The 17,429-nt window shown below is 39.1% G+C and overlaps 1 protein-coding gene across 3 annotated transcripts in view; it reads right to left on the bottom strand.

The window, feature by feature from the left end:
* LOC112461126 overlaps window positions 1-17,195 on the bottom strand; it is a 30,711-nt gene extending 13,516 nt beyond the window's left edge. For 2 of the 3 annotated variants that reach the window (XM_025026241.1, XM_025026242.1), the window contains exon 1: window positions 16,920-17,194. The gene's annotated coding sequence lies outside the window, so the exon portion shown is untranslated. Of the gene's footprint in view, window positions 1-16,919 lie in introns of all 3 variants that reach the window. The other variant, XM_025026240.1, reaches the window with a different exon arrangement.
* Between the last annotated feature and the right edge of the window lie 234 nt (window positions 17,196-17,429).

Here is a 17,429-nt window from a genome sequence, read left to right as displayed (position 1 = left end):
TTGTGCCATCAATGACAATGCACGTCGCCATGCACTTTAGCACGGTTACGTTTATCGAATTAGATGCATTTGAGCAATTTCGATGCCGCTAGTCTACATTTTTTTTCTTTTTCTTATACTCAGCTCGCAGCCGAGACTTCTTCATCTGCCCGAGTATTTCACTTACTTAGGTCGTCTTTTAGCTTCGAGCGAGAGACGTGAACGTGCACGCGTTTCACATAATCGCGTGAAAAATGAGAATAGACGCTCGCATTGTACACTTCCTGGCGTAGCTAAATGGAGAACAGGATGTCTGCAACGAATAGCGTCGCGTTTCGGTGTCGCGTCTGCGTCGTGAGTTTCCCTCTCCCGCCATGCAAATAAATAAATATCGCTCCACAAAGACGGGGGGGATTTGTATGCTATTTCGGATTCATATTCTAGTTTTTCGTGGTGTGTAAACGCGCGTTTGTTAACGCCATAGGTGACGGAGTTCTTACCCGAGCCGAACTTAAACCGGTTTCCGGTTTATGATCCGGAACCATTCTATTCTCGAATGTACACCCTCCCGAGGCACTTTGCATTTCAAAATACTAAAATCTGGTTTTCAATACATGCGGTAATGAGGTCTCCTTGCAAAAAAAAAAAAAGAAACACTTTCCTAAAGATTATCTGAACGTGGCGTGAAAACTTCATTGTAACGTTACAAATCGTAAAGTACTTAACTCATGTGCAGAATGTTTATAAGAGGCAAAGTAAATATAGAACCGTCGTGCAAAAGGACGGCGGTGTGATTTTATGCTTTAAGTAACACTCCACACGTTCTCGTAAAGTAAAACATATTTCCCGTTTCTCCTTTGTTTAAAATACCAATTCCGGAGCGCTACGTTTATCTCTGGTTAGCTTTTAACTTAACCAGCTGGCCTCGTGCTTTCGAATTTCAAGGGCGCGGCGTAGCCACCATGTAGTCCAGCATTCTCATTCCTCCGTCAAAAAAGTCCCTTGTCGGAGAGAAGTGAGGAATTTCTCAACGTAAGTTAGCGCTCTGTGACAACGAATGCTTGCCTCAGACGCGAAACGGGAATATCCGCGTCCACTCCCTCGGACCGAAGTATATTACTCCGGTAAAGAAGTAACAAAACAAAACAAAAATGTCGTACTTGACGTGTTTGCGGTATACACGAGCAGAACGGTTGCAGAATCGATTTTACGCTCGCTCCTTTTTGCCGAGACGGCGCGACACCGCGCGCGGAGTATTCGTATTATGCTCTTACCGGTCCTAAACGAGGTCGACCGGCTCCGATCGTAACCACACCTCCTCCACAGCTAGACTGGGGACTGCGTCCGTGTGTATTCGATCCCCTTTTGCTCCCAGATTCGATCAGGGCACGAGAGGTAGGTATACCCTTTACCGCGGCATTCCGAAACCGAAGTCAGGTCAGCTATTTCACGCTACGTAATAATGTGTATATTTCTTCGCATTACAGCCGATATCATTTTATTACGTTAATTAAAAGGCATTTTCATCAGCATAAAACGCTCTTATGTTAAAAGAAATTTTGCTAGAAAAATTTCATCATTCTGCGATGAAATAGATTTAACATAAAATTATGAGGGAGTGAACGCAATATTTATCTTTAGATATTTATTAGTTATGACATACGTATTACGTACGGTATATAGCTCGCATGTAATTTCATATGCAGCTCTAGTATTATGTTTCTATGTCATTAGAATTATACGTATGAAGTTATAATGCAGAAAATGCTCCCTCTTCCGTGCGTTATTAGCTAAAACAGAATTATATCAGCCTCAATTTTACATTTTAAAAAAATCATCCTGTTTTCGTTTTTATTATAAAAATGTTGTTGTTGTAACATTTTTATTTTGTTCTTAATTCTTATTTATAACCATTTGCGTACTTTGTCCGCGCGTAAAACCCCTGACGCTCTAAATTCGCTATTGAATTTCTTAGCCTTTCTTTCCGACTTGGTTATTCTGGAGAACGCGCAGGTTTCTCGCGGCGGCACCGAGACCGGCTTTCCACGCGTTTTCGCAGTTGCGGTGCGTATACCGTGCGTGTAGATGTGGGCTGGATGAGGCCGCGCGAGTGCGCAATCATTGCATCCGCGCGGCGCTTATATGAGCACGGTTTATCCATATGTATGACGTTTTTAATGTCGGGGCTTCGGTCTTTCACTTTGAGAATCGGAATGCGCAAAACGACATTGTGTGGGTGATGCGCGAGGTGGACTTTCCCTCGCGTAACCTTGCGATCCCGCTCATCGCCACTTCGCTCCACGCTTCAACCACCGGCGGCGTCGTTTCACTACGATCATATATATAATAAACGATAAATTCTATATTCGTAACGCTTGCTTAGCGCTTTTCGTTCTTCCCTGAAAGCAGGATTTATACCGATCGCGATAAGATAAGGTAAAGCTCCATAAATCGCAAACTGTCTTTCTAGCAAGAAGATATCTAGCCTGAACATGGCTCAATTTCCAATATGCATTTTCATGTGTCGCCTGCTCGCACCTTTTTAGAAAATTCTACCTCCTAAATAAATGACTATATGACTCTTACATTAGTTCATATAGTCTGACTTATTATGTCACAGTTATTTTTTCGATTACGCGAATATTAAAATCTGCCTACACATATTATCTTTTTTAATTTTATTCAGTAAAATGAGGGTCAACAATATTTCCGAAGGTGGTCCATATTTGGATTTGGTATTTTACATATATATTTTTATGATTTTCGATAATTAATCATTTTTAGTCTCACCAAAACATAGATCATAGAGTTTATGATATTTCTTGTTTCACTCGGAGGCGTGAAAAAAGAGGACACCTAACTTGTATCATTTACACACAGGTAACTTTCAAGTCATCGATCATCCTATAAAGATTTGTTGCTGCGTGTATTTTTAATTTGTAGACATATTATGTTTTTTTTACATCATTTAGCATATAATTATGCGTTACAATGATTAAAAGCATTTAAGAGATGTATGATAGTATGTCATTTTACATTTATTAAGTGTCTTGCATAGATCTGTTATTATCATGTAATTTATGCAGTGGTTGCATATTTCAAACGTACGAGAATTAGTATCAAAAATTTTGTTTGGTTTTAAGTATCAATCGAGTAAGAATATTTCAATTTGTAAAGGAATAAAATGTATGAAAAAATCGATCTAAAAAAAATTAAAATTTCTATTAATTTACGATTATTCACTTGCATCGCCGTATATTATAAAATATCAATTTAACACCGCAATAACAGACATAAAAATTAGCGAAATATCATGTTCGTCGAATTAAATGAATACATTTTGCGAATTTTTAAGTTCGCAAATAAAATGTCCGGTTTTAATGGACGGTTCTTGGACGAGGTGCTCGGAGCTATGTCGGATTAGCGCGTTCGTGTGATGCGTGCCAGATTTCCCATTGCTCGTAGAAGGCGAGCAGAGAGAAGAGCTGAGCGGATAGTGTCCCCGATATTCCACGTACACGGAGAAAGAAAAAAAGACACATTAAGTATGTGTGTTTCGCGGGCTCTCGTAGATTCCCATAATCGTCTTGCTCCTTACAGTCATCCGGAAGCGTTGTTAAGAGCCTACGACACACGTGACAAGTTCGTCGAGATCGTCCAAGTCCCACTCGAGACAACCTACGTCACAGGAGTCCGTTGGAAAAAAAAACTAGACCCGCGACTACCGCGATACCGTTTCTAGCATAGCCGCGCGTGCTCTTTTCCTCCCTTTCTCTTTGTATCCGCACATTATTACGTTCAGCCATAGAGACTAATGGTGGGGCGAACCTTACCGTGTCAGGAAATTTAAAATCCCGGTACTTCAATATGCTGCATGAAAATTATTACGTTGTATGTATGAAAAATTGCATTTTTACATCCTATCTGTGAATATCTAGTTCAGAAAAAAAACTGATTAACATCAAGCGTTTTACATAACGAGAGATAGGTAAAGTGCAATCGTGTCGTAACAAAAAAAAAGTATATAAAGTGTAGCCAGTTATTCTTTCATAATAATTGAGAAACGGGGAGAAACGACAAAATACACACGGCGCGGGTGAGGCACCGAATGGCACAGAAATGCCATATGTTGTCTTCGAGAAAAAAGAATGCGTCGAAAGAGTACGTTGTATATGCGTGACCTGTTCAAAATAACACTTAATTCACGTGATATCGTTTATATATCAATTATTTCTTTTTTCGATCATCAGAGATGCGTTCGTTCCTCGATCAACCGCGATCTCGGTCAAGTGGACCTACGTTTTCTTAGTTTCTTGAAAGAAATCGGACGCGTGTGTGTATCGCATCACGATTTCTAGGATCATCGAATGGCGCGCACTTTCTTTTTTCTTTCTGCCTGGAAAGCATCGCGCAATTTTTATCCCGGAGTATTTCGATTTCCATATACGTTTTAGGTCGACGTGCGTCATCCTTTCCTCTCTCGCTTGAACGTGGGAAAAAGTACCAATCTATTTGCCTATTTCTGATCCTATCCCCAGAATGATAAGATATCAAAAGTATATAATTTTATCTATTAAGGTGAATTGAGGTGGTATCTATTATTGACTCCTTATCTCTTTTGATTCAGTTTTCTTCTCTCCTTCTCTTCCCCCCTCTCTCTCTCGCTCTCTCTCTCTCTCTCTAATCCTAAGTTTTTTATATTAGATTTTCATTCCGCGAAACGATGCGATCCATGACATAATTAATGCCAAGCCTTATTACGACCGATGCACGCAAGACCGATGCACTGAAGACTTTCTCTTTTTCCTCGCGACTGCATTTAATTACCGTTCAAACAGACTAATAAGGTAATTTCTGATCCCTTGAAACGAACAGTCTCGCAAATTAATTAGCGCAACGTTTATTTCTAAACTTGCAATTCCTATATATACCTGCACATCACGTACCTGTCGCGCCGCGCGAGAACTATAGTGCTTCCGGGAGCGATGAACCTCTGATGTCCGGTGAGTCTTCGCGATAGAAATTACGAAGTTGCATACTGCTCGAAGTGGCGAATGGCTTGACAATTTCTATATACGCTGCTCCGCAACAAGTGTTCTTTAGTTCCGCGTCTTATTCAAGAAGTAATGAACTTTCTTGGTTGCAAATGAAGAAGTTTCGATATGAATGAGACGCAATCCGATACGCGTATTACAGCGAGATATCAAGTAAAACGGATGCTTCAGAAATTGTCCAAACGGTAGTTGATGGAAATGAATTGTGCGTGACCGAGCAGTGTGTTATTGCCGACGAATCGACTGATACGACCGCAAAGTGGCACAAGGACTGCCAGGTAGATTTTCTTCCTTAGAAGGTACCGTAGAAATCTCGTTCTGGTACACACATCTCTTTACGATTAGTGGATCGGTCAAGTCGACTGTTTCGAAAATAATCCCGTTCTTTCTACGAAGAAAGATGTTTCACACTTCACATGCAAAAAATTATGGGCATTTGTAAATCTCTGTGTCAGTTATTAGATTATAATAATACATATAAAAGCCACGAGAAACGTAACATCTTTCAATAACGCTTTTGTTTCCATGATAAAAAAAGAAATTTGATGTAAACCAATTGCTTTACTTCAATTTGCTCACATCAGATCAATCAATTATTTATTTATCTCTAACTCCCCAAATTTTCAAGATATTTCTTCAACGCGACATTTTATGCTGTGGAAGCGTCATTCGAGACCGTCGTGAAAATGAATCTGAAGTGGCTACGATCAAAATGTCGCGAAAGAGCATATATGTACAAGCAATCAGCAGAATATGCGCCTTCGCTTGAAGCCTTGAAAGTTTCAGCGGAAAAGGTTACCATCGTTTTAACACGCCGTAAGAAGCTGGACGTCGTTAATGTTTCTCAGGAATATCAGAGTCCCCAGGCAAGAACGAGTCCCCCTTGCGATACAACGTCAATTCGTAGTTATTTTTGGTACCCTTGATTCTCTCGCTACCACGAGAGTTGTATAGAATTATTCTTAATTATACGTTTCGATATTAAAAAGATAAAGTTAAAAATTGCAATGTTGTATCCCAATTTGTCACGTTCTGATGAATAATTCTTTGTGACTTCATCTCGTGTGTATTCATCTCTGAAAAATAATAATTTTTAAATCGCATTATTCTCGCAGAGAAGGCGCGATTCGCGTAGGTGTGAATGAATGGAAGATGACAATACGAATATAAAGCGTTTCTGAAGAACGAATATCAAAGATCTAAGTAGGCGTGCACGTGCGACGGAAGGAAACCGAATAAAGACGAATTTACGAAGCGACTATTTTGTCAATGTCACAATCGCAATAATGTAAAAATAATAATCTCTAAGTGTCATATGTAAACCAAATAAGTATTTCATCTAATTGCGTAGAGTATAATTCAATTGGATATCACTTATTAATTACCACAGAATACAGAGCAACATACATGGTAAATCATTTCAGGCTGTATTTTCTGATGCTTTTTTTTATCAAAGTTCCTAATTCCACGTGTAACAACACAATTCGAGGGATATCAGTAAGAAATATTGATTGCATACTTCTATTTGAATTTCTGAAGAGTCAGCACACAATACCATACACTTTCGGACTGAAAGTACATTTACATTCAGAGAAATTCCTCTTAGCATTCTTCAACTTTCCACAGACATTACTAAAGACAATATTAATCATTTCTTTATTGCGCTAACACATCGCGGTATTTGCTGTCAATAGCAACTCAACATAGATGTGTGCCTACGTTACATCATGACCGTATTTTTATCGTATTATGGCACACCCATAAGCGATATCTACATTGCAGGAAATATCGTGTCGTTTTTCCAGGAAATGCTATCGTGATAAAATACAGAACTAAAATTTCAATGAATTTTCACGAGAAAAACACGTTGCGAGGTGTGCCATGTTACATTGTGATAACGTAATGGACAGTTTTCACAGTGACTTGCATTGTGATACGCGTAACGCTAACATGGTGACAAACATCGCGACATCACACTGTCGAGTCTCAATTCAATTAATCCGAATAAAATTCATAATTACCCACTCAACGAGGATCATCGAAACGGAACGTTACACCGAGTATTTTAGAAAATCCAGTAAAAATTTTTTATACATCTTTCCATTGTCCTGTCTCGGGAGATTTCCGTCTGAAGAAGCAAACTATAGTTGTACCTAATAATTCTTACGCCTTTCTCGAATATTTCGACAACGATCTGCGCGCGGCTTTCTATCCGGAATTTGGCGTCGGAAGGCGAGACCGCCGCGCGCGTACCACACGCTCGCGGCACTTGCATGCGTGTTTACACACACGCGTGTGTGCGAGCGCGAGCTGCCAAAGAGGTCAATGCCTCTTTCTCTCGTTCATTTACCACGAACGTTCCGATCGCGCTGTCTACGGTACGAAATCGCAAGCGATATCGGAACTTTGATATCGGTCACGGGGGACAATGAACCGTCAAAAGGATGTCGCGCATCGTAGAGAACTTGCTCTCCCAGCCGTTTCAAATCTAAGTGCGTGAAAGCAAAAAAGACACGCAATGGATTAGGCTATTAGACAGTTTCTAGGTGTATTTTAGCATTTCACAGAAATACTTTACATGTTGCACATAAGAAAGTTCCATTTTAAAAATTACTTCAAACGACATGTCAATAAACAGTAAATGCTTTCTAAAATTGGTCGCTTTTTAATTAAGTTATTTTAAGCTTTAATGAGATTTGACAGTATTGAAGATCTAATTTAGAATTTAAACTTACATGTAAAAATTTATTTCGACAATTTAGAAAATTGTCAGTAGCACATAAAAAGTCAAAAATAAAATTAATAAATTTAATTTTAACGCATGAAATATAAATTTTTTTAATGTATAAAAATTTTCGCCAACATGACATTATATTTATAGATATTTATAGAAAGAAACTGCAATTTGTAATAATCGTAATTGTTATTTTTACTCGTAATATTATCCTCGCAACATGATAGTAGAATTTGTAGAATAAGACAACTACGTTATTCAAGAGACAGAATTGATAGTGTCGCGTCCAAAGTTTCTTACAAACTTCGCAGACTATTCGTTATCGTATTATCGTAATTTGATACGAATGACGATGCAGCAGGTAGATGCGCCAGTAAATTATAAAATTGCTCAGCGCGGTCGCGTGGGACGAGGAAGAATACGCGCACTTGCGAACGTGGACTCGTATTTGTCAAACATGCTGCGAGCCGACGCACGTGACATTCTGGAAGAAATCCGCAATCGGAGACCGCAGTCCGGAGTAAGTACGTGTACGGGGCAAAGTTCCGCTACGTGCCAGAGCGTTTGGCATTGGATGTTGAAGAAACGCAAACGAGAGAATCCCGAGCTGCGTCGCGAGCGTTGGAATATTCGTTTCGGCATAAAGTCATGAAACATCTTCCGTTGTACCTCCAGATATTACATCTTCATATTTACTCTTAAACGCCTAATAAAAATAATTTTAAAAAATACCGTTCGTTCGCTAAAATCTCTTCGGGCGTGAAAGATTCAACTCCGATATCGCCGGCAAGGTGAATGAATCTTCCAAACACGCTATACAGTTCGGTAACGTGATTATTTTCGGCGCGCGTTTATTAAGCCGGTTCCCTCGTGTATTAATTAGACACGGTGCTGGCTAATCTGCTTCTATTCGGCATCGTAATAAGTGAAAGTCTTGCGGGGCGCATTTCGCGCGGTCTCCGCGACAAGGTCCCACTTTCGTGTACGCGGCATTGACACCGACACACGTGTGGAGAGCGTGGAACGTGGAAGCGCATTCACGCCTTCGTGCATTCACGCGCTATTAGCTCGCCCGTATAGAGCAGCGTTTCTCAATTTCGCCACGGCCGCGAAGTTCCTCTATGTGGGGCAGAAAAAGTGGCTCGCGAATAAACGCGGGTTTCATAACAAACAATTGGCCACATCTTAATTCCGTATAACAGAAAACGAACGGGATTTTGGAGAACAAATAAACACCTAGAAGTAACTCTTGTGTCTCTCGAACGACTTCTAACTATAAGGCGAGAAGAAAGCATTTGTCGATCGTAATGAAGATTTTCCGCGGGAGGTATTCTCGTTTTATTTCTCTGCAGTTATCACATATTTTATGGAAACTGGTGCTACACCGTTGGTGCTTCCGGCTAACTGACGCTTCTATTTGGGAAATAATGCTGCGGACAATTATTTATTCGTCGTGTACTCGTGCGCTCGTTATCTCCAACAGCACCGCTCAATTGACAAGGGTATACGTTGAGGCTGCGGTGAAAAACTGCTTTCACTCGCTTTCCCACGAGTCTCCCTTTGCGAGCATTTTCTCGCGGGGTTCCTTTTACACGGCGTTGTCTCCTTCTCTTTGGCTGTCCAATCGTTTATCAAATTAAGTAATTTAGTATCGAATGCTTGGATGTATGATAAAACCCACGCACAGTTTGCTCTTGAGTTGAATTACGACCACGAGGCATCTTCCCGAGAAAGCAAAATATAATTGCTTTCGACACACGCCATCCCGTTAGGCTACCTCTTCACTATCCTGGAACAATTTTCTTTACCCTTTTCGTTATCTCCTCTTTGTCTTTTCATAGTTTACTTAACGTCTACTGTTTCTTTGCGCTTTATTGCTAGTACTGTTGGGTGTATAATCGTCTCTGGGCAATCATCGCGCATAGAAAGTATTCATTCGATGCCCGCGAGAGAAATGACATCGTAGTATTTCAATTCAACGCTTAACGTTGGTTATTTCTCGATTCCGATCATTTTTCCTTCGAAATGCATACTCTGTTGTTAAACGCACCATGAAATAACGAACGGTGTTTCATCATAGCTATATTTGAAGAAAAGTATAATACTTTGCTGCGTATATTAATTATCACAAATTAATTTATAAAATTAATAAGTAATTGCATCAATCACATATGAAATTAATTAATTAATTAATTAGATTAATAAATAAATTAATAATAAATTAATAATTTAATAATGATTTATTTTATCGTCGAATTGGTTGCATAATTTTATATTATCGGGTTGGCGATACATCTCACGATAAAAACAGGGCTGCATATTTACAAAGGAATTACAAAAGTATAGAATTGTTCACGCGGAATACCCAGGAAATGTGTTTGCTTCCTGTTTTTACATCTGAACGTATATACGGTTTTGTTTTTATTTTAGATATATTTCCCTCATTTTTATTCATGTGATCTATTGTTGTGTGATATGTGCGAATCCGTATTCCTTATAGCACTATCAGGCAGAGTAAATGTGTCGATTGTTCCTTTACTTATGCGGAAAACTCGGTATTGCAGCACCAACGTTCACTCAACTTCTCGATTAATCGCGCAAGACAATACTCCTGCTATTGTGAAGCTAAGCGGTGTCGCTTGATAGGGATGACCTTTGAGCTGCAACGCTGGCATTTTACTCCCAGAAGAAGCGGGAGAGAGCGTTTCGAAACAAAAGTGCTACACAATCTGGAGTTTCTTCTCCTAAATTCCCAATATCCAATCGACTAATTATTCGCGTATCGTGATTAGAAACAAATTTTAGTAATTTTAATTTACATAGTTATTTATTAATTGGAATTATGAAAAATCTCTTGCGCGATGTGAATAGTTGATTAGTTTAATATTAGGAATAAAATAAAAATTGTACACAAACAAATTGAAAACAAACAAATGCGTTACTGCTTTATCTATTCTTGCGTTGCACCGGAAGATCATTGTGTGGGTGCATTTTGAACGCATCGCGCTGTGGCTTAAAAGCGTTCGGCTGAAAAATCTAATAAAAACAGGCGGGACGCTAAATTTAGAATTGAGCTCCAAGGGTCTATCGTGATCTTTCCTACATACGGGAATCGCTTCGTGCTCCGCGTTCGCGTTTCACGCCACAGCTTATTTCTGGCATCTGGATAATACACTTAAAAAAGTGAAACAACTCTGTCACGCCGCGGCGCCGCCGAGAAATTTTATTTAAGCAGTAACCTATAAAGTATTCGAATAACTTATAAGAGATAATTCTGCTCTGACGCAAAAAATATAACGCATAATAATAATTTATTAATATAATAAACAATTGTTTCTCATTAAATTTTTAATACGAAATGATTGCACCGTTATTTTTACTAGAAAAAGATTTTCCTAATAATTTTAAGAAAACAGCATCACAAACGGAACTCACCATCCAGTAGAAATTGCAAGCTTCTGTTATCCATATCGAAAAATCTACATTTTTATCCCATATTTTTAAAACTACTTACAATCATCTTTTTAAAGTTAATAAGCTGAATCGTTGAGCTGAGAGGATTGTTTTCAAGAGAGACATTGCAATTGGGGAAAGCGTACAAGCATTACATGCTCACAAGACACCCAATTGAAAGTTTGATGCGGTGATAGACGCATCGCGTGAAGATGCTTTATATTCTTGCGAAATAACACAAGAGAGCGATGATCAAGCAAAGATTTCGCCACCTGAAAACTGATTCGATCTACGTAATTATTAAATTGGCTTTCACAGCTAACGGCCACGCATCCTTCTTGGACAATTAACATAGAGAACTATTAATTTGATGAAGTTGTTCGCGCATGATGTCCGACAATTCTCCTTAGAGAGAATATTGATTCAAGTTGTTGATCGATGTTGAAATCATCGAGAAATGGATGATCCGTCTCGCCTAATCGCACAGCTGCGAAATCGGAATACTATTACCGTTAGCGGTGCGCGTTACAACTTGCCGAGTATTGCATCACAAGGAGAAAAGCATTGCAAGATTGTTTCATTATAAAGTAAAACCGAACTGTAAGGCGAAGAATATGTAAGAGGGATCGAAGGAAACATCTAAAACTCTTAATATTCGATCACTCGAATCTTCAAAAAGAAATTATTTTATAAAAATTCTTTATGTATGCGTCTTAAATATTTATAAAAGACTGTCATGACAAAAAGACGTGTTAAATATCAATTATAAGATAAAACTAGACGAATATATATAAAAATATAATAATAATAAATTTTTTAAATTTATTAATTTTTTAAGTATATTAACAGTGTTTTGTAACAAAAGAATTTTGTAACGTTTTGAAGGATTGAAAATTTAGACAACAGTATTTTAATCAGTCATTATGATTTCTCGCGTCATATGTGCGACAAGTACCCGTTCTTGTAATAGCACACTATCGCGGAAAATAAACGCTTACGTTCGTGCCAGACAGGCGGGTCTTTCTTCGCGGTCGAAACCTTCAAACGAACATCAGGACCTTCCAACGAACACCTTCATTGTACCAACTTTCGTTTATTGAAGAAGAAGAAGCACTGTACATGCTTCTCTTCTTCACTATGCGCAAATTCTCTCACGTCTTTAGCGAGTTGCAAGCAGTAAAGAACAATGCAGCCACAGAGGCTCGCTCGAGAGTCTCTCTCCGTCCCATTTAATTCTTTTGCTAATGTTAAAGGTGCTATAATATCCCAATTAAAACGTGATTACAATGGATTCATAGATTTATCTCTCATTCAAATATAAGAGTACTGTTATACCACAACTCAGCGAAAACATTTAATTAAAAATTTTACCCATACTTAAAAGATATTATCTAGTAGCTATTTTTTTTCTTATTAGAACGGTTGCACATGCGTTAAAATCATGCGATAGAAAAATGTGAGAACTATAAAATTAAGTACCGTTCTTTGCATCAAGGAAGAGAACAAAAAATAATTTTATATATTGATTTAAACTCTTAAGGCATATACAACGTGGCCATAATATCTTATTTTGTTTCAAGAGTTTAGATTTCTATATATGAATACATAAATAGGTAAATGTTAGCAAAATCAGCGCGTAAATTTACTTTCTGGTTTCACTATTCACTCCAGTGTGCATGATACACGAGTTTGCGATAAAAACAATGATAAACGCGTCGAACTTTCTACGCACGGCGGCGGTTTCCGGGGCGTTTCCCGATGATGAGTAGAAAATCTCGACAAGAGACGCAATGGGGCGTGCAGGCGTGCATTGGAAGGATGTGCATTTTATTTTTGCTTCCGGCTGAAAGTCCGCAGTGAGAAACTCCACGGCGCTTGCACTTTTCATTTCTTCATCGACGGACCCCGAGTGTTAAGTCAACGAAAGAAGATCCCCCCCGATACGTCCTCGCGCGTAAAAGCAGGAAAAGCGAATTCCTTTGGCGCAACGCGAAACCTTCCGCTGCGGAGAGACGAGTCGATTCTGCGATTGATCGCTCTTATCTTCAGTCATAAATCACCCGCTCTCACTGCCACTTAGATTTTGCGCTAATTATATAGAAAGTCTGAAAACGCGAGCGGCAGATGCATTATTAATTTCTTTAACGATACTAATTGCGACGGTACTGCGCGGGTGTGTATGTACTTTTCTCTCTCCTAACATCCGGAAGTTAATTTCGTATGTAAAACGATATGGAGGAGTCCTCGTGCTCGCGCGCGATAATACCATAAGTATGCCGCGAATTAAGACTTTTAAACTGCAAGTACATCAAGCGTCTATTTCAATAACGATGATTTCTACACCAAGCAAGTGAAACTTGCTTCGCTGACGCGCGAAATCCACCGCACACTCACGATTTTGCGGATAGAGATATGACTCGTTTCCGTTTTGATTATGTTGATATGAGACAAAGACAGAACAATCGTACTGACGTATATTAATATACCAAACTCAAGGCCTTTTGACGAAGTCTAACGAGTCGTATGGTGTTGCGGCACGTCCAGAGTGTCGGAATGTGTATATGTAGGAGTTAGAAATGTTCCTTACGTTAGCGCTATCAGGTAACGTGAGACTTAGCATTCCACCCTGGTCGACGTCGCGGTGCAACACTAACGTAATATTCCATATCGAGACGCAAAAAAATTTCACAATGGCGCTTCTACGTGACGCAAACGGTTTCGAACATAATCACTGCGCGCAATTATTCGTGTATACTTTCACTTGCAGTTTACACGACTGGTTCTCAATTGCACGTCGATACCTTGGGAATTTGCAAACGTTTCTTCGCATTTCTAATGCAGAGAATAGAGACCGAACAAGTTACGTGCTCGCTTTTTCCTGTCGTGCGTTCCGAATTTACCCGCTAAAGTACTGTCACACATCACGAGAGTAAGAAACTTACATATTCGTGTGTGATCTAAAATGCAAATCGCGGTGTGTTAACCTCAATGAGTGGCCTGCGCGCGTAAATATTTGTTGGTGGATAAATTAACTTGAACGAGAATGCATTCTGCGTAATCGTTCTTATATTGACGGGAGATATCGCGCAAACAAAGAATTGAATAATTGCGAGAGATATCGTCATAGAGCCTGGCGAGTGGTATAGAAAAATCCGAAGATAAAACAAGTTAAAATGCTATTTTGCATCTCTGCTATGAAATAATTTTTGCGGAAACACGATTTTCCGAGCTCGTTTAATAGCATGTAAACATAAGTGATTAACCGCAGATTGATAAATGACGCACTGCTATCTCCTGAATGAGGACTTGTGCGATTCCACTGCGCACGTGAAAATCCATTGGAGAATGAGTCAAGCTGAAGTTTATGCGTTCCGCGTTTATCGTGTAAAAAATAACTTTTTATGCAATACTATACGCAAACAGAATAAATTAACCGTTTCTCTGTTTTGATTTCTCTCTCTAAGTATGTTTGAGCTGTAGAAAAAATAACTCTACCGTAAAAAAGGCAAAAAATATTTGTACAAAGAGATATAATTGAATAATGTTATTTTAATTCTCAAGGCTCGTATGATGCGGCTTCTCTCTCCAAACTTTAACAATCTGTTTCAGGGACACCTTGCACATCGTGGACTTTCATGGTCTATACTTACGCGTAAGTAATCCTAACCGATAGAATTGAGACGTTATGAATAGAGCTATTATTATTAGGTAATAATGACTTGGTTCAGCATTGTGCAAGCTATGCTTAAAGAGAATTCAAGCGTTGTTCGGAAGAAGAATGAGTAAGGCGTATCAAGAGTCATCGTGAATGACAGAGTACGTAGGATAAATTCCGATTCACAATAAACCTGGGTTGTTTCTTTATTTTTATATCTTTGAATCACTCTCAATTGCAAGTGAAGAATAAAAATGTTTTTAATTCAATAATATATATCCAAGTGCAAGTAAGAAATAAAACAATAGGCTTTGTAAAGGGAATATTACGAAAAGAAAATTATGAATATATAACGTGGACGGATCGTTAGTACACGGTTTTTTGTCCTTCGTGAAAAGAGACCCTGGGAGACTTTGGTCGCACGTGACGTATCGTATACGAGACAATGACGCGGTAGCCGCGCAAAACGTGGCATTAAACGCAAGAGCGATTTGAGGATTTATTCGTGCGTAAATCCAGGCGCACGTGCGCACCGAGTATCGCGTGCGCGAACGCGGTTTGTTCGAAAGTAGAAGCTGTAAGTTTTATCACGTGGCGTTACATTAACCGGCCACTTTATCACAACGGCGAACAGTAGGTACGTAATAGTATGTCGTGAAAAAATATGCTTGCAAAACGGGAAATCGGAGCGAAGTGAAATCTGAAGAGGCTAAAAAAATATATTTAGATTAATTGTTCACGCAAGAGTAAAGTCTTGAAAACGCAAATGTTCTGTATATCATATATGGAAACTCTGTGTAGGCAAAAGAAAAGACAGAAATAATTCTGTCTACCTTACTGTATGATCCCAATGCAAATTAAAAAAGAAGTTATTGAACGTACCAAGAAGAATACCAAGAATAATCGATGAAATTAAAAGGCAACGCTCAAAGATCCTTTCATAGCTTTTTATCGCGTGTTTGCATATTCAATACAAAATCTAACGCGGAATATTCAGAAGATGGCCATCAATCATTCACGTGTACAATTTACTGTACATCAGTCGCTTCTAATAAGTTTTATGTGCAGTTAACTGCACGTCGATGAAGGATATGATGTTAAATCAAAACTTGATATTAGACATCTTATCGAATTAATCTCATCAAATTAATCTTGCGATAATAGATATATTCTTCTAGTTTAGTATTTTTATAAAACTCAACAAACATGAATGACATATTTTTAGTTCACAAAGTTTAAATTCTTTTTCTTGTAATATAAATTTTAACTGCTTTTATCGTTACTCTTGCCAATTATTTTTATTGCTGTTTCTTCATTTCTCAGCGATTTATATTTATAAAGCTATAAAATATGTTTGTTTCTTGAAAGTTACTTTCTTATCTGATATATTGATTTTTTTAGTTCTAGGTATTTTCTAAGTAATCTAAGTACATAAATGACCCAAGTACATATATCCGATCTTTCGTTGTATACACATGTATTATTTCCTATCATGTATAATAGAAAATACTTTAGAAATATAAATTCACTAATAAAATTTTTTCTACATTTCTTCTCTTATTGCGTTAGCGTACCCATTATACACACAGAAACGACAATTTTGAGTAAAAATGATTACCGGTGAGTAAAGTATTCCGGTGGAATTCCATCAGTTTACAATTCCTACATGCGTCATGGACGTGCTTATCTCGTTTGTTCTGGATCACACCGGCGTCTACTCAACGGAAAATAAAAAAGGAAAAAAAGTGATACGCCCCATGAATTTTCCGTCGTGAGGTTTCCCTCGAATCTGCTTTCTGAACACGATCCGGAATGTCATGTTTCTCATTTATAATTATCAATATGTGCAGCGCAGTAAAGTGAATTCATTCTACACACGATCTAAGACCTGATCTTAAATACACGATTTTGTATACGAAGCGGATCTTGCAGAAACGTCGGATTCGACTTGCTCCGGCTGCGAATTTCACGTACGAATCTTGCAAGATCCTCTTCTCTCACAATGTTTCTTCTATAATAAATAAGATAAACGAAAGGTTCTTACTTTTTCCCCTTCAGGACCTCAAAGATCACCCGACATAGTGCATTCCGCTTCGAAAGCAGAATAATCCTGTTGGTGAAAGACGAAGGCGAGACCTTCCCGGTCAAGTTGTCTCGTCACCAAGTTAAAACACCGCACAAAATAGGAGGAGATTAAAAAGAAAATAAGAAGAAGAGAGAAGCAAGTCGCCCACGCGATCGCGCAGCGCAGTCGAGAGCGACTCGCCGACTGCGACTGAGTGACTGACTGACCGACTCCTCCGGCCGCTCCGGTCGGCGTGTACCGTCACCGCACTTGCATCGACACACGTATACCATGCGCCAGGCATCCAAGCAGCACTCCCCGCCTGTGCCTCTGCAGGCCTTTCGTTTCCAGTTCCATTCCAAAGCCCGACCCAACGTGGCCCCAGCGTGCCTTTTGTTGCATCTCGTCCGCTCCGCTCCGCGCGCGCGCGGCAACGTTCGGCCGTTCTTCCGACCGGTTCAACGCGTTATCTCTCTCTTTCTCTGCGTC

This window comes from Temnothorax curvispinosus, unplaced genomic scaffold, assembly GCF_003070985.1.
Source record: "Temnothorax curvispinosus isolate PA1 unplaced genomic scaffold, ASM307098v1 QBEX01011098.1, whole genome shotgun sequence".
NCBI lineage: Eukaryota > Metazoa > Arthropoda > Insecta > Hymenoptera > Formicidae > Temnothorax > Temnothorax curvispinosus.
This window is presented reverse-complemented; position numbering and strand designations above follow the sequence as displayed.